This window comes from Peromyscus eremicus, chromosome 8a (assembly GCF_949786415.1).
Source record: "Peromyscus eremicus chromosome 8a, PerEre_H2_v1, whole genome shotgun sequence".
Taxonomy (NCBI): domain Eukaryota; kingdom Metazoa; phylum Chordata; class Mammalia; order Rodentia; family Cricetidae; genus Peromyscus; species Peromyscus eremicus.
Window position 1 is genome coordinate 18791273 of NC_081423.1, and position 21117 is coordinate 18812389.

At 47.5% G+C, this 21117-nt stretch overlaps 1 long non-coding RNA gene across 1 annotated transcript; it reads right to left on the reverse strand.

Moving 5' to 3' along the window:
* Positions 1-6089: 6089 nt before the first annotated feature.
* On the reverse strand, positions 6090-20910 carry LOC131915944 (uncharacterized). Its single transcript, XR_009380474.1, has 4 exons — positions 20779-20910; positions 19183-19354; positions 12051-12227; positions 6090-7912 (listed from the first exon to the last, which is right to left on the reverse strand). It is a non-coding gene; the product is annotated as an uncharacterized LOC131915944 (long non-coding RNA).
* Between the last annotated feature and the right edge of the window lie 207 nt (positions 20911-21117).

Here is a 21117-nt window from a genome sequence, read left to right on the forward strand (position 1 = left end):
CTGGGCCTATCCATGACGCTGATGAGGCCTGGGCCCAACAAGAAGAGATGATGGCCTGGGCCTATTCCTGACCTGAAGAGGCCTGGGCCCAACAAGAAGAGATGTGGGCCTGGGCCTACCCCTGACCCTGAAGAGGCCTGGGATCAAGAAGAGGAGATGTGAAAAAAAAAAAAAATTAAAATAAAATAAAAAAAAAAAAAAAAAGAAGAAGAGACGATGGCCTGGGCCTATCCATGACCCTGAAGAGGCCTGGGCCAAAGAAGAAGAGACGATGGCCTGGGCCTACCCCTGACCCTGAAGAGGCCTGGGCCCTGACAAAAAGAGATGTGGGCCTGGGCCTATCCCTGACCCTGAAGAGGCCTGGGCCCAACAAGAAGAGATGTGGGCCTGGGCCTAAGCCTGACCCTGAAGAGGCCTGGGCCCAATAAGAAGAGATGTGGGCCTGGGCCTACTCCTGATCCTGAAGAGGCCTGGCGCCAACAAGAAAAGATGTGGGCCTGGGCCTATCCCTGACCTGAAGTGGCCTGGCCCCAACAAGAAGAGATGTGGGCCTGGGCCTACCTCTGACCCTGAAGAGGTCTGGGTCAAAGAAGAAGAGATGTGGGCCTGGGCCTACCCCTGACCCTGTAGAGGCCTGGGCCCAACAAGAAGAGACGATGGCCTGGGCCTACCCCTGACCCAGAAGAGGCCTGGGCCCTACAAGAAGAGATGTGGGCCTGGGCCTATCCCTGTTCCTGAAGAGGCCTGGGCCCAACAAGAAGAGACGATGGCCTGGGCCTACCCCTGACCCTGAAGAGGCCTGGGCCCTACAAGAAGAGATGTGGGCCTGGGCCTATTCCTGACCTGAAGAGGCCTGGGCCCAACAAGAAGAGATGTGGGCCTGGGCCTACCCATGACCCTGAAGAGGCCTGGGCCCAACAAGAAGAGATGTGGGCCTGGGCCTATCCCTGACCCTGAAGAGGCCTGGCCCCAACTAGAAGAGATGTGGGCCTGGGCCTACCCCTGACCCTGAAGAGTCCTGGGATCAAGAAGAGGAGATGTGGAAAAAAAAAAAAAAAATTAAAATTAAAAAAAAAAAAAAAAAAAAAGAAGAAGAGATGTGGGCCTGGGCCTACCCTTGACCCTGAAGAGGCCTGGGCCCAACAAGAAGAGATGTGGGCCTGGGCCTATCCCTGACCCTGATGAGGCCTGGGCCCAACAAGAAGAGATGTGGGCCTGGGCCTATCCATGACCCTGAAGAGGCCTGGGCCAAAGAAGAAGAGACGATGGCCTGGGCCTACCCCTGACCCTGAAGAGGCCTGGGCCCTGACAATAAGAGATGTGGGCCTGGGCCTACCCCTGACCCTGAAGAGGCCTGGGCCCAACAAGAAGAGATGTGGGCCTGGGCCTAAGCCTGACCCTGAAGTGGCCTGGGCCCAATAAGAAGAGATGTGGGCCTGGGCCTACTCCTGATCCTGAAGAGGCCTGGGTCCAACAAGAAGAGATGTGGGCCTGGGCCTTTCCCTGACCTGAAGTGGCCTGGCCCCAACAAGAAGAGATGTGGGCCTGGGCCTACCTATGACCCTGAAGAGGTCTGGGTCAAAGAAGAAGAGATGTGGGGCTGGGCCTATCCCTGACCCTGAAGAGGCCTGGGCCCAACAAGAAGAGACGATGGCCAGGGCCTACCCCTGACCCTGAAGAGGCCTGGGCCCTACAAGAAGAGATGTGGGCCTGGGCCTACTCCTGATCCTGAAGAGGCCTGGGTCCTACAAGAAGAGATGTGGGCCTGGGCCTAAGCCTGACCCTGAAGTGGCCTGGGCCCAATAAGAAGAGATGTGGGCCTGGGCCTACTCCTGATCCTGAAGAGGCCTGGGTCCAACAAGAAGAGATGTGGGCCTGGGCCTATCCATGACCCTGAAGAGGCCTGGGCCAAAGAAGAAGAGACGATGGGCTGGGCCTATCCCTGACCCTGAAGAGGCCTGGGTCCAACAAGAAGAGATGTGGGCCTGGGCCTATCCCTGACCCTGAAGAGGCCTGGGCCCAACAAGAAGAGATGTGGGCCTGGGCCTTATCCTGACCCTGAAGTGGCCTGGGCCCAATAAGAAGAGATGTGGGCCTGGGCCTACCCCTGACCCTGAAGAGGCCTGGGCCCTACAAGAAGAGATTAGGGCCTGGGCCTACCCCTGACCCTGAAGAGGCCTGGGCCCAACAAGAAGAGATGTGGGCCTGGGCCTACCCCTGACCCTGAAGAGGCCTGGGATCAAGAAGAGGAGATGTGGAAAAAAAAAAAAAAATTAAAATTAAAAAAAAAAAAAAAAAAAGAAGAAGAGACGATGGCCTGGGCCTATCCCTGACCCTGAAGAGGCCTGGGCCCTACAAGAAGAGATGTGGGCCTGGGCCTACCCATGATACTGAAGAGGCCTGGGCCCAACAGAAAAATGTGGGGCTGGGCCTATCCCTGACCCTGAAGAGGCCTGGCCCCAACTAGAAGAGATGTGTGCCTGGGCCTACCCCTGACCCTGAAGAGGCCTGGCCCCAACTAGAAGAGATGTGGGCCTGGGCCTATCCCTGTTCCTGAAGAGGCCTGGGCCCAACAAAAAGAGATGTGGGCCTGGGCCTACCCCTGACCCTGAAGAGGCCTGGGCCCAACAAGAAGAGATGTGGGACTGGGCCTATCCCTGACACTGAAGAGGCCTGGGCCCTGACAAGAAGAGATGTGGGCCTTGGCCTATCCATTACCCTGAAGAGGCCTGGGCCAAAGAAGAAGAGACGATGGCCTGGGCCTATCCATGACGCTGATGAGGCCTGGGCCCAACAAGAAGAGACGATGGCCTGTGCCTATTCCTGACCTGAAGAGGCCTGGGCCCAACAAAAAGAGATGTGGGCCTGGGCCTACCCATGACCCTGAAGAGGCCTGGGACCTACAAGAAGAGATGTGGGCCTGGGCCTATCCCTGACCCTGAAGAGGCATGGCCCCAACTAGAAGAGATGTGGGCCTGGGCCTACCCTTGACCCTGAGAAGGCCTGGGCAAAGAAGAAGAGATGTGGGCCTGGGCCTACCCCTGACCCTGAAGAGGCCTGGGATCAAGAAGAGGAGATGTGGAAAAAAAAAAGAAAAAAATTAAAATAAAAAAAAAAAAAAAGAAGAGACGATGGCCTGGGCCTACCCCTGACCCTGAAGAGGCCTGGGCCTAACAAGAAGAGATGTGGGCCTGGGCCTACCCCTGACCCTGAAGAGGCCTGGGCCCAACAAGAAGAGACGATGGCCTGGGCCTATCCCTGAACCTGAAGAGGCCTGGGCCCAACAAGAAGAGATGTGGGCCCGGGCCTACCCCTGACCCTGAAGAGGCCTGGGCCCAACAAGAAGAGATGTGGGCCTGGGCCTACCCCTGACCCTGAAGAGGCCTGGGCCCAACAAGAAGAGACGATGGCCTGGGCCTATCCCTGACCCTGAAGAGGCCTGGGCCCAACAAGAAGAGATGTGGGCCCGGGCCTACCCCTGACCCTGAAGAGGCCTGGGCCCAACAAGAAGAGATGTGGGCCTGGGCCTACCCCTGACCCTGAAGAGGCCTGGGCCCAACAAGAAGAGACGATGGCCTGGGCCTATTCCTGACCCTGAAGAGGCCTGGGCCCTACAAGAAGAGATGTGGGCCTGGGCCTACCCCTGACCCTGAAGAGGCCTGGGCCAAAGAAGAAGAGACGATGGCCTGGGCCTATCCATGACGCTGATGAGGCCTGGGCCCAACAAGAAGAGACGATGGCCTGGGCCAATTCCTGACCTGAAGAGGCCTGGGCCCAACAAGAAGAGATGTGGGCCTGGGCCTACCCATGACCCTGAAGAAGCCTGGGACCTACAAGAAGAGATGAGGGCCTGGGCCTACCCCTGACCCTGAAGAGGCCTGGGCCCAACAGAAAAATGTGGGGCTGGGCCTATCCCTGACCCTGAAGAGGCCTGGGCCCAACAAGAAGAGACGATGGCCTGGGCCTATCCATGACCCTGAAGAGGCCTGGGCCCTGACAATAAGAGATGTGGGCCTGGGCCTATCCCTGACCCTGAAGAGGCCTGGGCCCTGACAATAAGAGATGTGGGCCTGGGCCTATCCCTGACCCTGAAGAGGCCTGGGCCCTGACAATAAGAGATGTGGGCCTGGGCCTACCCCTGACCCTGAAGAGACCTGGGATCAAGAAGAGGAGATGTGGAAAAAAAAAAAAAAAATTAAAATAAAAAAATAAAAAAAAAAAAAGAAGAAGAGACGATGGCCTGGGCCTACCCCTGACCCTGAAGAGGCCTGGGCCCTAACAACAGGAGATGTGGGCCTGGGCCTATCCCTGTTCCTGAAGAGGCCTGGGCCCTACAAGAAGAGATGTGGGCCTGGGCCGATCCCTGACCCTGAAGAGGCCTGGGCCCAAACAACAGGAGATGTGGGCCTGGGCTTACCCCTGTTCCTGAAGAGGCCTGGGCCAAAGAAGAAGAGGCGATGGCCTGGTCTTACTCCTGACCCTGAAGAGGCCTGGGCCCTGACAAGAAGAGATGTGGGCCTGGGCCTATCCCTGACCCTGAAGAGGCCTGGGCCCAACAAGAAGAAATGTGGGCCTGGGCCTATCCCTGTTCCTGAAGAGGCCTGGGCCAAAACAAAAGAGATGTGGGCCTGGGCCTATCCCTGACCCTGAAGAGGCCTGGGCCCAACAAGAAGAGATGTGGGCCTGGGCCTATCCATGACCCTGAAGAGGCCTGGGCCCAACAGAAAAATGTTGGGCTGGGCCTATCCCTGACCCTGAAGAGGCCTGGGCCAAACCAGAAGAGATGTGGGCCTGGGCCTGCCTACCCCTGACCCTGAAGAGGCCTGGGCCAAAGAAGAGACAATGGCCTGGGCCTACCCTTGACCCTGAAAAGGCCTGGGCCCAACCAGAAGAGAGGTGGGCCTGGACCTATCCCTGACTCTGAAGAGGCCTGGGCCCAACAAGAAGAGATGTGGGCCTGGGCCTATCCCTGACCCTGATGAGGCCTGGGCCCAACAAGAAGAGATGTGGGCCTGGGCCTATCCTTGATTCTGAAGAGGCCTGGGCCCAAGAAGAAGATTTGTGGGCCTGGGCCTAAGCCTGACCCTGAAGTGGCCTGGGCCCAACAAGAAGAGATGTGGGCCTGGGCCTATCCCTGACCTGAAAAGGCCTGGGCCCAACAAGAAGAGAGGTGGGCCTGGGCCTATCCCTGACCCTGAAGAGGCCTGGGCCCAACAAGAAGAGAGGTGGGCCTGGACCTATCCATGACCCTGAAGAGGCCTGGGCCAAACCAGAAGAGATGTGGGCCTGGGCCTATCCCTGTCCCTGAAGAGGCCTGGGCCTACCCCTGACCCTGAAGAGTCCTGGGCCCTGACAAGAAGAGATGTGGGCCTGTGTTTACCCCTGACCCTGAAGAGGCCTGGGCCAAAGAAGAAGAGACGATGGCCTGGGCCTACCCCTGACCCTGAAGAGGCCTGGGCCCTGACAATAAGAGATGTGGGCCTGGGCCTATCCCTGACCCTGAAGTGGCCTGGGCCCAACAAGAAGAGATGTGGGCCTGGGCCTACTCCTGATCCTGAAGTGGCCTGGCCCCAACAAGAAGAGATGTGGGCCTGGGCCTATCCATGAGGCTGAAGAGGCCTGGGCCCAACAAGAAGAGATGTGGGCCTGGGCCTATCCCTGACCCTGAAGAGGCCTGGGCCCAAACAACAGGAGATGTGGGCCTGGGCCTATCCCTGACCTGAAGAGGCCTGGGCCCAACAAGAGATGTGGGCCTGGGCTTATCCATGAGGCTGAAGAGGCCTGGGCCCAAACAACAGGAGATGTGGGCCTGGGCCTATCCCTGACCTGAAGAGGCCTGGGCCCTACAAGAAGAGATGTGGGCCTGGGCCTATCCCTGACCCTGAAGAGGCCTGGGCCTACCCCTGACCCTGAAGAGGCCTGGGCCAAAGAAGAAGAGACGATGGCCTGGGCCTACCCCTGACGCTGAAGAGGCCTGGCCCCAAACAAAAGGAGATGTGGGCCTGGGCCTATCCCTGACCCTGAAGAGGCCTGGGCCCAACAAGAAGAGATGTGGGCCTGGGCCTATCCCTGACCCTAAAGAGCAGCAACAGTAACATCAGCAACAACAGAATCAGCAACCAATCAGCAGCAACAGCAATAGCAGCAGCCGCAGCAACCAACAGCAACAACAGAAGGAACTGCACCAATAGCCACAGCAACAACAACAGTATCTACAACAGCACCCGCAGTAACAGCTCTTTTACCACAGATCTAAAAGCCCTTAGTCCTCAGTTTTATTGCACGTCTTTCCCTAAGATTGTGTTTATAGGTTTCAATAAATATAAGGTTATCTACAACCATGGTTGATCCTGAAATGTTTATTTTGGTTAACACAAAGGCTCCTCCTGCCAGAGTAACCAGTAGGCTGATGGCAGGCCCACCTCTCTACTTCTGATTCTCAGATCCCATTCGGCCAAGTCTCATGCCCACCTAAGTCTACTATAGTTTGTGATCTCCCTTTCCTCTCTCATGCCATTCCCAACAGATCACAAAGCTCTCCTCCAACCTTCCCACAACTAAACTGAGTATCTCAGCTTCCAACACTAGCAAGCATAACCTGGAAACACATCAGTTGAGCAGGAAAAGGAAACCAGGCCACAGAAAATTTCCTAACATACAGCACACAGCCACCACACAGATCAGGGAGGATCAGAAACCAAGGAACAAACCCCTCACCCCACAGAGACACAACCAGATATCATCACACAGACCTGTAATCTTCCCAATCCCATATGCCTGGACATTGGCATAAAAACACAGTCACTAACAGCCAGGACAATGTCTCCACTGGAACCCAATCACTGTTACACAGTAGGCCCTGAATATTCCAACCTACCAGAAGCACAAGGAAAAGACTTTAATACAACAGGTATGAAGATCATAGAAGCACTTAAAAAAGAAATGAGAAAAATCTCATTAAGTATTCAAGGAAGGGACTGGAGAGAAGGCTCAGCGGTTAAGAACACTGGCTGCTCTTTCAGATGTTCTGAGTTCAATTCGCAGCAACCACATGGTGGCTCACAGCCATCTCTAGGGAGATCTGACACCCTCTTCTGGCATAAATGCATACGTGCAGTTAGAGCACTCATCCATAAAATAAATAAAGGTAAGAAGGAAAAAAAAAAAGAAATCAAGGAAAATGCACACACCATGTAAAGATATGAATAAATTCCTTTAAAAAATCCAAGAAAACACAAAGAGTGTAAGGAAATGTATAAAACTGTTCAAGAACTGATAATGAAAGTAGAATCGATAAAATCCAAACGGGCAATTCAGAAAATAAAAAATTTGAATATTTGAACAGGAACTACAAAGGCAACCATCACCAAGAGACTCAGTACTGGTGGCTTCCACATTATTCTTTCACTCCTCCAAGAGACCTTTCCTGCCCAAACCTCTTAGAGCAACCCCTGACTCAGTGTCTACTTTATTGTATTTATCATTAGCTACTAATTAATTTACATTTTGCTATCTTCTCTTCTTTACTCTAGAACCTAAAAGCTCCAAGACTGGGAAACATGCCTGGCATTTAACTACTTGTGGGATGCATGTCTGATGACTTACAGATCTAAGTACACAAACTTAGTAAAGCCTGCATTATTGCTGATCATCTCAGGTTGTAGGACTGATGGCCCTCTGAATGACACAGTGCAGTCCACTGGCCTATTATATTTTAAGTTTAGGATGTGCTAAAGGCCAGCTTTGCTTGGCCAAAGCCTCCAGAACGAAGCTCACCATTTCTTCTTTGATGCGCTCTGTGATCTTTTCAGTAGCCTCCTCATGCGCATGGAACAAGCTGATGATGCTGGTGTTATCAGGGTCCAGTATGTTTCCATCTTCATCTCCGACAATCGGATTGAGCTCAAGGATTCTGTAAGGCAAGAACCGGAGGTGACACTCACTGTAGAGGCTTTTAGGGTGTCTTCTGCAGCAAAGGGTTGATTAAAAGCTAAAACCTCTAGGAAAAGGGAAATGGCTAAGTAAACTGATCAGTAATGGAAAACTAGGGAGTGGAGTTTAAAAATGTATCGTTTGGGGGCTGGTGAGATGGCTCAGTCAGGAAAATGCTCTTTCCAAGCAAGGGGACCTGAGTTAGATTCTCTGAAGCCACAGAACAAAAGCAGGTATGGTGGCAGATGCTTGTAATCCCAGCGCTGGAGAAACAAGCAGATCCCTAGAGCTCACTGGCTGGCCAGCCCAGTCAACTTGGTGAGTTCTCGGCCAGTGAAAGACCCTGTGTAACACAAATAAATGAGAACCAGTGGATGGAGCCTGAAGAAGGACAGTTCAGGTTGTCCTCTTGCCTCTGTCTGCATCTGCACACACATGTGCATCTGTGTACATGAAAACATGCACACACAAAGATAGTATGTAGTTTTGGCATGTCTAGTAAAATATCTCCATGAATAAAATAAAAAGTGGAAATTATTTATGTGAAATAAATCAAGCCACAGAGTCAGATGTGTTTTCTGGTTGTATGTATAAGAACAGTCGTGAATAGTGATCTATATACAAAAAAGGACCAGATCACACACAGACATGAGTCACCCAGGAGAAAAGCAGAGGGCCTGGGGCTGGGAGCCATGGAGTAATCAAAGGAGGCATGTGCAGTGTCTCAGTTTGTTTAATGTTTCAGCACACACACACACACACGCACACGCACACGCACACGCGCACACGCACACAAATACATGGAGGAGGTATTCCTATATCATTCAAAAATATGTAAAAATGGTTGTTGGGGTCAAACAATCTGAGATACAGTGATTGCTACCCACTGCCTGCTCTTCAGCTGCTTGGCTTCAGGCCACAGGCTTTCACTTCTTTGACATTGATCTGTGTCAACAGCACCTGTCACTCTGCCTGTCATCGGAGATACCAACAGCACTGACAGGAAACTCACGAGCATCAACTATCTTCAGCTGTGGCACACTCACCACCCCCCACAACCCTGAAAAGCAGGTTCTGTTAGTAGTCCCATTTTCCAGATTTAAAAGAGACTAAGAAGAGGGAGCTGGTTAGTTTTCTCGAAATCACAGTGTTGATACAAACTAACCCAGCTCCCTGCCTGCTCTCTGACCCTCTGCTGTAAACTTCTCTGCTCCTAGGAGCAGTGTATGGATTGGCTGGGAGGAGGAGCCGGCTGGCAGGTTGTAACTTGAAGCTCCTCTTGCACTTGACACTGGTTAGAGAGTGTCAATCATCCATGCTCAGAAGAAAGGTCAGAAGAGCTGGAGGTTCAGAGAAGGCCAACAGTCATCTTGCTAGGTCCCATCACAACATACCAGACTTCAGAAGGACATCAAGGGCAAACGAAGGAGATTACGTCTTCACTCTTATTTAAGCACCAGAATTGGAGGCACACCTTACATCTCATCCAAATACAAACAGGAGAGAGCCAAGGATCACCCATTTGGACATTCATTAGGAAATTAACTCCCAGCTAGATATGACTCATAACATTGCATGGCCATGCTGCCCAGGGAGCGATGCCAAGGGGGATAAATGCACTCAGCTAATGCTGAGCAGAGGCTCGTGTAACTCAGAAAAGATGGAGCAGAGCCGATACATAATTTAGCCTCCAGATCTCTCTAGCTCTTCCCCTCAAAATTGATCAAAATGGATTCGGTTCTGAAGAGAATGAATAAAACATCCTCCCAGGTCCAGCTGTCTTGGGACTTTAAGAAGTCATTTGAGGTTTTCCCGTTGCTTGGATATGGAAGAACTTGTTCACTGTCATTCTCTCTTAGAACCTGGGAGCAGCGGAGGCTGTCTTTCAAGTGGACACTACTATGCTGAATCAGCATTTACTCATTTTGGGGAACAGGATGTTTTGATGTGGTCTCCTCAGGAGGGAGCCCCACTGCTCTCTTCTGTTCAAGAAAGTAATACCACAAATTTGTGGAGGGGTATGAAAGGAAACCCTCTCCCACTCCACAAATATTTTTAAAAGAAAGAGACTAAAGGAAACATAAACTAGATTTTGCCAAGCTCACTATCACACTTTCCATTTCAGTTAGCTCAATCTGAAGAGTCAGCACCTCCGAAGACATGCTATTGAGCATGCGCTGCTCAGACATTAACCAGAGCTCTTCCAATTTGTGAGCGAGAACTTCCTCTTGGTGATCCAGCTTCTGCTTCAGCTGCTTTTCACTTAACCTTGCTTCATTCTGTTCTTTCAGTTTCTCTAACTAAATCAGGAAAAGAGAAAGAGTTACAACCTTTGAACTCAGAGTTCCTTGAGCTTCCTTTGACTTTCCATCCTGAAAACTGTATTTAGAGTCTATACCTGATTTTCTAGATGCTACTCTACAGAAACTTGCTGGATCTCAGTGACATGAGCAAAGCAACTTTCCCTTCCCACTGCAGTGCTGGGAACCGAACACAGGGTCTTGGGTTTGCAACTTAAACATCTCTCACCAAGTTACATCCCCAACTAAAAGCATCTTTTAAACAGTGACCTACATTGTTCTAGAAATTCAGGAATAACCCACACTAGTCACCCAAGTAGACCTGATTTGTTTAGAGGCAACTGAAGGTGGTATAACCAACCACCAGGCAGCTGTAAAGAACGGGAAGCAGTCCTCATCCCCAGCCCTTAAGAAGAAGAGACATGGGTAACAACGACACAAGCAGGTAACCTGATTAGAAGACCACAGTAGTGTGATGATGGTCTGGACTACAGGGACAGGAGCTACCGAGAGATCTTATAGGTCAACTCCTTGGAATTCAATGACAGATTCAATGTGAGAAATAAGACAAAGATAATGAGTAAACCTTGAGATTTTAAAACAAATGGTTTGAGAATAATGGCAACACCATTTTTTAATATTTACTCTTTCTTCAATAAAAAGGCCATCTTTATAATTATCTTTGCTTTACCTAGTCCTAAATATTTCTTCTCTCATATCTGCTTAGGTAATTAGGGCGACTGCTAAATCCATGTAGGAATGAAATACAAGAATACATCATTTCCAGTTACCCATGTCTCTAATCAGATTAGCTGCAAACAGGATTACTACCTGTCAGTGCTACAGGCAAGATGATTCTGATTTCACCGATACCATTATTCAAAATGGAAAAATATGTTGTAGTTTAATGAAAAATTATAGGTGGAAATAGACATGGAAAAATATTAAAAGACACTATAAAAATACTAAAAATTGAAAAACAGACTTCTGAGAAAATAGGGCATTAAAGAAATCTTATCAAGTTTTCATAGAGTAGGATCTGAAAAAAACAGGGTACAAACTCCACATGAAGAGAAGGATAAGCACAGCCTAGATTTCTTCGAGGAAACTGGAGGTCCAGGGCAGTTGGGGGTTCTGAGAGTGAAGGGACGCTCACTGAACAGCTGCCCACTGTTTACAATGGAGCCAGTACACGAGGAATCAGCAGACCACGGCACAAGCTCAGTACCGGGACTTACTGTCCGACAGCCTCAGTTCAAACAGCAGCTGACAGTTCTAGCTCAGATTTTGTTCAGTGTCCTCAGTCTGCCTAGCCAGTAGCATCCTGTTCTGTCACAATGGAGATAAGATGACATCCTTCACAAACTTTGTTCGGAAACTGGATCTTCCCTCATTTTTTCTTCCATAAACACTTGTTTCACCTCTAAAGCACATTAACTCACAAGACAGTACTGGTTTGTATGTGGAGTAGCAGCACATTACTAACTGCAGGAACTGCTACAGGACTAGTTAGTTCTCTTGCAAGGTGAACCACACCACACGCTATAAGGAGGCCATACCAATATTACATATATTCCAAAAACAAATATTCAGATACCCAATTTAAATAATTAAATAAATAATTTCACATCATTAGAAGGCTAGTATGTACACAAATTCCTTTCATAGCTTATTTCTCTCTGTTTCCACTCAAAGCATGAAGACAGAGGAAACTGATAATTGGCCTTTTTGCACAGCTAGTCCTTAAGCAACCCCCCCGCCCCCGATGCTCACAGGCATCTAAACAACACAGGCTGTTTGGCTGACACAGATCCAAACCTTGTTTTTCAGGCCGTTCACTTCCTGCCTGTGGCTTCTGTTTAGCTGCATTTCCAGCTGCTCCAGCTGCATTTTCTGTTGCTGTTTCACAGTTTCACATTCACAGCTCAAACTGTCCAACACCCGACTCTTGAGCTCAACTTCTCTTTGTAGGGCATACTTCTCTTGGTTATAATTCTGAAAACACACTTCATTGCATTAAAAAACTTAAATCATTAGGTATTAGTTAGCATCTTAAACTGGCTCATACCTGTTTCATTTGCTACTATCCAAGTAACAACCACCTGTCAAATTGGGAATAATGCAGTTATCAGTTTTTTACTTTTCTGGGGTGTGGGCAGGGTTAAACGCATGTTCACGTGGGCAAGCACACATGTACATGTGTGTTAGTATAGGCCAGACAACAGCCTCAGGTGTTGTTCCTCAGGCAATACCATCTTATTTTGGGGACAGAGTCTCTCACTGACCTACAACTTGCCTACCAAGTAGACTAGGTGGGACTGCCAGTGAACTGAACCCCAGGAACCCACCTATTTCTGCCTCTCCTGCACTAGAATTGATAAGCATGTACCAACATGTCAGTTTTTTAAGTATGGGTTCTGGGAACTATACTCAGGTAAGCATTTTACCAAATGAGCTATGAGCCCAACCCTGCTAATCAGTCCCAATGAACCCCAAAACGTGGAGATTGCAGTGGCCTCAAAACAGTCAAGCTGAAGATAGAAAGGCGCTGGTCCCAGGAAATTACTGACTTCTGCTTCCCAATCTGTGGTCTCTGGTGCCCTGACAGCCAGCAGTGGAAATGGTGATGGAGGAAGCATTCTCTGAATTCCAAATTCAATGAACCCCCATACTGATGCGTGATAAGGCTTTCCTGAAAAATTCTTGCCCTTGGCTAAATATCAACAATCATGGTAGCAGCCAAGTCTTATCTCAAGCTCATCAAAAACTAAGAATTTGACTGATTATTAGGAAAATTACCTTTTACTTAATACAGTACAACAACAGAATCTTTCCACAATTAAAATCCACTTGAGAGACAACAAGAAAAAGCAAATGGGGCCTTTGGTAGCACAAGACCAGAATCACTGTACCCACCTTACAAAGACAGTCAGCCGTCTTCCCAACAACTGTCCATTCCATTCCATGCTCACTTAAACAGCCAGCAAATGTGCCAGGTAACAAACCCAGAGATAGACAAAACATGGTGCCTAACCTCAAGGTCAGTCTAGAACAGACACACACTTAAAAACTGTCAGTACAGGTACTGAGGACAAGGGCGGGCTAAGAGGAGGCTTTTTTTAGAACTAGATCCTGCAAACACTATATGGAGGACCAAGGAGAAATTTAACTCTACTTAATATTATGCAAAGAATCCCAAGGAATTATGAAGTGATTAAAAGAAAACCTCTCATGTTTATGCCTTCAAGGAATATGCATATGCCACATTCTTAAGTCAAAGTGCCCAATACAGAGACTCCAAGACAGCTAAGAATTCTTTTCAAGTATACACCATAATTCTGACTAATATAATCCTTATTATTTCAACAACTGAGTAGACTTACCACTATGGCATTATCCATCGGATGGAATGTTTTATGAGAGCCTATATCACCATGACTAAGAGATAAGAGACAGTGCATAATGTCAGATGGCAAAGGATGTTACATAGTAGAACATGGGAGAACTTGGAAGAGGAGGCTTTCTAAGGGAACAGATGTATGACCAGGTTTTCAACGTAGAGGTAGGAAATGCTCATGGATGCCAGATGCTGTGATGCACAGAATAGAGGGGAAGCATGTTCAACAATCACATTGTGACAGGCATCCAAACTCCAGCACAGTAGCAGATGTCATTTGCATCTTATCTGCAGGAGTTATGTTCCAGAACCCCAGCCTGATGCCTGGATCCTCAAACAGTACCAAACAAATACCATGCACTCCTCCTCCATATACAGTATTTATCCTGACAAAATTTAATTTTAAATTTGACACGGTAAGAAATTAAAGATATAACCAATAATGTAAAGAGTAGATTAAAAAGTTATGTGCCATTTTTCTCTCAAAATCTTACTGTTCTTATGATGCGAGATAGTATAATACCCATGTGACAGTGATGAGGTGTGGCCAGTGTAAGACACGATGACACAGTTACATGACTAATGACCTGACAAGAAATTGTCGAGAGGAGCACCATCTGCTTCAGGTATCCTGGACAGTGATTCCTGTCCTAGGCAGGATGCAACCACTTCAGCTTTATAAATTCTACGATATGGAATTTCCATGTATTATTTACGGACAACTGTACTGTAAAGTCCAACTGCAGATGGGGGAGTATGTTAATGTCCATGCTGGAGGCATGGCAATTGCTTCAGTTCACTATCAAGGAAGGATAAAAACCCACAGCATGACGGTCTATCAATCCCTATTGAAAGAAAAACAAAACAAGGATGCTTTACTAGCACTCAGATGTTCCTAGTAAGCATTACTGTTTGAAATGAAATGCTCTTCCTTATTTAATGCCTTTGGAAAAAAAAAAGTAGAATGGGTAAAAAGGAAAAATACTGAATTAACCTTTACTTTCAGAGTGTTGTTACCTAAAAACCATTTACAAACTAAACACAGAATGAAAACATGCTAAGGTTAAAAAAAGGTAATTCCTTTTAAATGTGTTTTTTTTAAAATATAAGATAAATATCTTGTCATCATAGAGCCTTCATCCAGTAACTGATGGAAGCAGATGCAGAGATTCACAGCCAAGCACCAGGCCGAGCTCCAGGAGTCCAGTCTAAGAGAGGGAAGAGGGAATTCTATGAACAAGGAGCATCAAGATCATGATGGGGAAACCTACAGAGACAACTGAACCAAGCTAGTGGAACATACAGACTTTAGACCAACAGCTGTCGAGCCTCCATGGGACTGGACCAGGCCCTCTGCATAAGCAAGACAGTTGTGTAGCTTGGTCTGCTTAAGGGGCCCCTGGCAGTAGGATCAGGATCTATCCCTGGTACATGAACAGGCTTTTTGGAGCCTACTACCTATGGTGGGACACCTTGATCATCCTTGATGCAGGGGGAGAAGCTTAGTCCTGCCTCAACTGAATGTACCAGGCTTTGCTGACTCCCCATGGGAGGCCTTACCTTTTCAGAGGAGAGAATGGGAGGGTGGGTTGGGAGAGGGGGCCTAGGGGGTGGGAAGAGGGAAGAAAGGGGGATCTTTGGTTGGTATGTAAAATGAATAAAAAATTTCTCAATTAAAACACAAACCACAAGACAAGGCAGGCTAGAGAAGGGATTATGGGGAGGGACAACACAAAGACTTTTGAAAGAAATGACTGTAAAAGCATCCTGACATGTATACATCTACAAAAGGAGTTTAAATAGTGTTTCCATCTAACTGGGGGCAGGTGCAATATCCAAATCAGACATTATATACTATCAAGTAAAACCTAACACCAGGAATGGGTTACATATTTTTGAGTTGTTGGCTAATGGGGTCCCACATATGCCCTCCCCACCGCCTCCCGCCACAACATTACAGGGTATTACCAGTGCTATTGGTTGTGTGTACCCTAATAACATTTGCCTGAAGATCAGAGAACAGAACAAGCCACTAGATTAAACATACATGCCAGGCAGTGGTGGTACACACCTTTAATCCCAGCACTTGAGATCTCACAACTTTAATCCCAGTGTTTGGGAAGCACATACACCATTAATCCTAGCACTAGGAAGGAAGTGACAGCTGGGCGGAGAAAGGTATATAAGGGTGAGGAGAAAGGAACTAAGGCCCTTTTCAGCTGGAGAGCTTTTCAGGCTGAGGAGTCCCAGAGGTAAGACATGGCAGTGGCTTGTTCTTTTGTCTCTCTGATCTTTGAGCATTTACCCCCAATATCTGGCTCTGGGTTTTTTATTAAAAGACCAATTTAGGAATTCATGTTACAACTGGTTGCCCTCCACAATTTGCCATAAGACCCAACATGGAGAAATCTAGCTGGCATTCAGCTAGAAGCTTCATGCTACTGGCTAGTGTTCATAGTAATGAAAAGTGCTATGTATAACATCGGAGGAGAAAAGTAATAATCGATCTTACCCACCTATGAGCCCCGTGAACCACAATTTAATGACTTGCCTACAAGTTAGGCCTGTGTCAGGGACAAGGATAGAATCTCTAGTTAGTGGAAAAATACAGACCCCCATAAGACAGGGAACTAGATCATCTTATAGTCAGGTTGCCTAGCAACAGGACATTGAGTCAGAGCCCTTGACCCTTTCACCCTTTAAACATCCTATACAAATATCCTGTTAGCTTGCCCCACCTTATGCAGATGACAGCTTCTTGCTCCCCCCACCCTGAAGGAACTATATAAACCCTCCTGGAGAAAATAAAGTTGCACCTTGATCAGAATCTAGACTTGGTGTATTTCTTTTGTATCTCTTGTCCCTATCTTTCCGTCCTTAGGGTGGTCGAGAACCCGTTGAAGCCCTGCAGGCGGGGCAGGCCTGCTGGTTCAAAAGTGGCTTGAATGTTAGGGGAATAATCACCCACCTTTTTACTTGGATCTGAGCCCTCCCATCTCCTTCTATAAGATGAAACGCATACCTGACACTGTCAGTGAGGCCAAGAACCTGAGGCTAGATAGGTCATGGGCCCCAGGGGAGAACCCACAATTATTAGTCTGCTAAATGAACACAGCAATGGAACAACTAATAACATACTGCTATACCCAAAGTTCAGTATGTCACTCAACTCTCATCAGGGAGGATCTCACAGTGAATGGTAATTAATGCAGAGACTTACAATGGGCAGCGAGTAAGACTCTGGAATGCTCAGCCCTAACTGGGATGTCTTATATCACACCTTCTCCTCAAGGTTCCGAGATCCATTTGGAAGAGGGGGCAGAAAGACTTTAAGAGCCAGAGGTAATAGATGACTTCAAGGAAAGAACATTTTTCACATACAACACGGCAGGCACACATGAACTCACGGGAACTATGATAGCACGCACAAGCCCTTCATAAACTCCAGGTAGACAAAATCCCACCAGAGGAAGGGAAGAGGGCACAAATCCCACCCCTAACCAAGAAGCTATTTGCAATTGCTAGCTGCTGGGAGTGGGGAAATCAGTTTCTCCAGTGGAGTGACAATGGGTATGTCAACCACAATCTAGGATACAACCCACACCCAGGAGTCGTCAGCCAACACAAATTGCACTCCATGACTGTTGTGTGTTTTTTAAAGAGAGAGAAAAAACCATGAAGTTGGGTGAGGAGGTGGAGAGAATCTGGGAAGAGCTGGGGGAGGTGGAAAAGAACATGTTCAAAATATACTGTAAAAAATTTCAAAGAATAAATGAAAATGTTAAATATAACAGAACAAAGGTAAATAAAATTCAATGAAATTAAGAAAAAACACCTGGAATTATTTACATCACTCTCCTCAAAGCTCCTCTATGTCAAAGGAAACCTAAACTTGGTGAGGTATTTTCAAAACAACTGTGTAACGCGACTTTATTTCCACTCTGAGGTTTGCAATTTTTGTTTATGATCTGGCATTGAGGGCTTATCAAGAACAGGAGTACGTGGAAAATGACAACTGCATTAGTGGTTTGTACCTGTTATAGTCCAACTTCTGAGATTCAAAGGTAAAAGACGAAGCATTTAGTATTAAACTGACTTAGTCGTTTTAACAGTATTTGTATGCCAGGCAACAGGGGTGTACCAGTGAGTCAGAGCAGACAAACTTCCTCTCATGTAGTTTGCAACTCTGGAGACAATCAGCACTCCAGAGAACTAAGAGTAAATCTGACAACTTTCTATCACAGTCAGTGTTTGCTCTGCTGAAATACACTTCACTGGAAGTCTGAGGTTGAGGACGGAATCCAGACGCGCAGGGACAAGTCACTCCAGGGGAAGAAGCGTCAAGTATAAAGCCAGTGCAGGAAAGACGGAAGGAAAGTGGTTTGAGAGGTGGCGATAAGTTAGGCAGAGGCCAAAGCACAGGGGTGCACACCCAAGCAGAGAGCTCAGATTCTGCCGAAAATGGAACAGAAAGCCCCGTAGGGTTTTCAGAAGGAAAGAAACGAGACTTCTTGTGTATTTTCTCATGACCACTTGGATGTGTGAAGACTGAATGGTAGTGATGGAAGCTGGCAACCAGTTAGAAGGCTACAGCAGTAGTTCAGAGGAAAGATGGCCGTGGTCTGGGCTAGAGCAGCAGTGTCCCAGGCAGATGCTTTGGTTGTGCTAGTTGGATTTTTCTTTTTAAATCAATTTAGCACAAACCTAGACATACATGGGAAGAGGAGATCTTAACTGAGAAAATGCCTCCATAGGACTGGCCTATAGGTAAGTTTGTGAGGCATTTTCTTGGTTAATGATTGATATGGGAAGGCTCAGCTCACTATGGGTGGTGCCACCCCTGGGCATGTGGTCCTGGATAGTATCAGAAAACAGGCTGGCCAAGCCAGTGAATAGCACTCCTCCATAGCCTATACAACAGTTCCTGCCTCCAGGCTCCTGCCCTGACATCGCTGCAAGATGAAATCAACCCTTTCCTCCCCAAGTTGTTTTTGGTCATAATGTTTCATCACAGCAATAGAAATGATAACTAATATGTAAGTTGAGTCCTTAGATTTGTTAAAGGATAAAATGTGGGACTTCTTGATTTCAGGCTCAAGCAACTGGATGAATGCCAATCCATTTACTAAAGCAAGGAACCATCCAGTTAGCAGACAGGGGACGAGCAGTTCTTTCTGTGTCAAGCTTGAGATGTCCGTTAACGGCAGGTCCTTGAATACACTAGTTTAGCCTTCAGGGAGAACTAAAGGCTTGGTGAGATGCCATGGAGCATTTAGATGTTTAGAACTAGAAAAGAAGTGAGGTCACTTAAGTAGAATGGAGACTAAACAAAGCCTGGCACTAAATGCATCCAACGGAGCAAGCGTTATCTGACTTTACAAACTCAGAGCACACTGTTGGAAAGAACACTGGAAATTCATTTAGTTCATTCTCTTGTTCAATGGAACTAGGGTGGGTAAGATTTAGGTCTTCAAAAAAGAATGAATAATTGTCAGACAAAACAAGTTTATAGTCCCTAAGCACGTCCTTGTAAACAGGTGTTCAGGATCCTACCTCAGTCATGGTCATCATTTCCTCGTGACATTTATCCAATTGATTCTGCAGTTCAGTTTGCCTCTCCAATAGCTGCAAGCCATACTGTGCATCTTTCAGTCGCTCCTTTTCACACTCTTTGAGTTTGTTTCAAAGATCTGTGATATCTGCCTCCATGCTTGCTGTTTTCAGTCTATTATAAAGAGAAAATGCAACCACTTGAGCTGAACTTAGAACTAAATGCAGTGGTATCATAGAAAGAGAAGAAACACATAGTTTAACACTACTGTCATATAAAACCAAGGGGATTTTAGGTTTTAGTCCTGATTTGTAAGACAATGCCTCTAATCAACAACAGCACAGTAGGCATTGAGAAATGGCCGAACACTACAAATATTGCAAAGGTAACGTCAATATGATTTATTTTTTTCAGTTTGTTTTTTTGGAGACAGGGTTTCTCTGTGTATCCCTGGCTGTCCTGGAACTCACTCTGTAAACCAGGCTGGCCTTGAACTCAGAGATCCTCCTGCCTCTGCCCTCCGAGTGCTGGGATTAAATTAAAGGCGTTCACCACCACTGTCTGGCAATATTTCTTATCACTAGAAGATGCGCATTACTTCTCACAAATGAATGCTGTTATGAAGGAAGACTACAAAGTACTCCCAGGTATGATCCGGGAAGTAAACGGGAAGCCAAGAGCATATAATGTTCTGGAAGTCAATAAGCAAAATTCTTTCAGGACGTGGGAATGAACAATCATGGCAAATGGTGCTAAGTCAAATCAGGTGAGAACTTGGAAACTGTCCATTGGATTTCAATGAATACAGATCACTGGCCCAAGGGCTGTTCTGGTAGAAGTGGGTTGAAAGCCTGACTGGGATAGATTTGAGAGAGAAGGGTAGGTGATACAGGATGTGGATAAATGACATAAAAAACAAAGTGGAGCTCCAAAGCCTGATGTTCTAACTACTTTTTGGTCCAACCTCTCAAAAACACAACCTGCATAAGGCATTAAAGGCATGAAAACCACAACCTGCATAAGGCATTAGCAGGAAGCTGTGGATGAGCACCTGAGTTCTAAGCCCACTTCCACCACTGACCAACTGCATCAAAGTACGTTAGTTTTGTAAACACCTTGTTTTAGCTATAAGAATGGTAAAAAGCCTCTAACTAGACTCATTAAAGCTGATAACGCATGAACGCTGACTAGGCATCAACAGAAATACCATGAGAGTCAACCGGGTTTTTACTTTCTGGGGGTCACATCTTCAAAAGTAAGCACGGTGGAAAGCATTTAACCTGATACATCCAAAATGTTACCACTGCAAACTCTAATTATTGTAAAATAAAATAAAATAAGATGTTCCAGTGAGAATCCATTGTGTGTGTGTTCCACCGGCTAGGGATCATGGTACTGGAGAACTCATACCCGGAGTTTACTGAACTGGGTATCAAGACCACCCGGTACCGGTATTTATCAGCAGCCGGGCCGGCAGCGAGGCGGTCCGACCGAAGACTACACCGACCTGGAAAGCGACTCCTGAGACTTCAGGTTCCGGGAGAGCAGGCGTTTCGCCTGCGGCCACCGGGTTCTTCCCTCCCCCTGCTCGCCCTCACCTCCCTCCTCACACTTCCCAGCTGCTGCAACCAGAGGCCCGTCCACAAGCACTGGGCGCCCGGATTCGTGACACTACATCCACCTCAGCACAGAAAAACCGTCCCGTTCATTCAGCTGAACCACTGCTAAAGAGCCGGGATCTTTTTGAAATTTTTTCCCGCGAGAACTCGCATTCCTCACGAGATGTCTTGTCCAATCCGCGCCTCCGACACAAACAAGAGGAGCGACTCGCAGCGACTGCGCAGGTGCGTGTGGTGCGTCCTAGGCTTAGGCTTTTCTCCTGGTCGGTTTTCTCGTGAGCTGTTTTTTTGTGTTTTCTAAGTGTCTGCTTTTAAGTG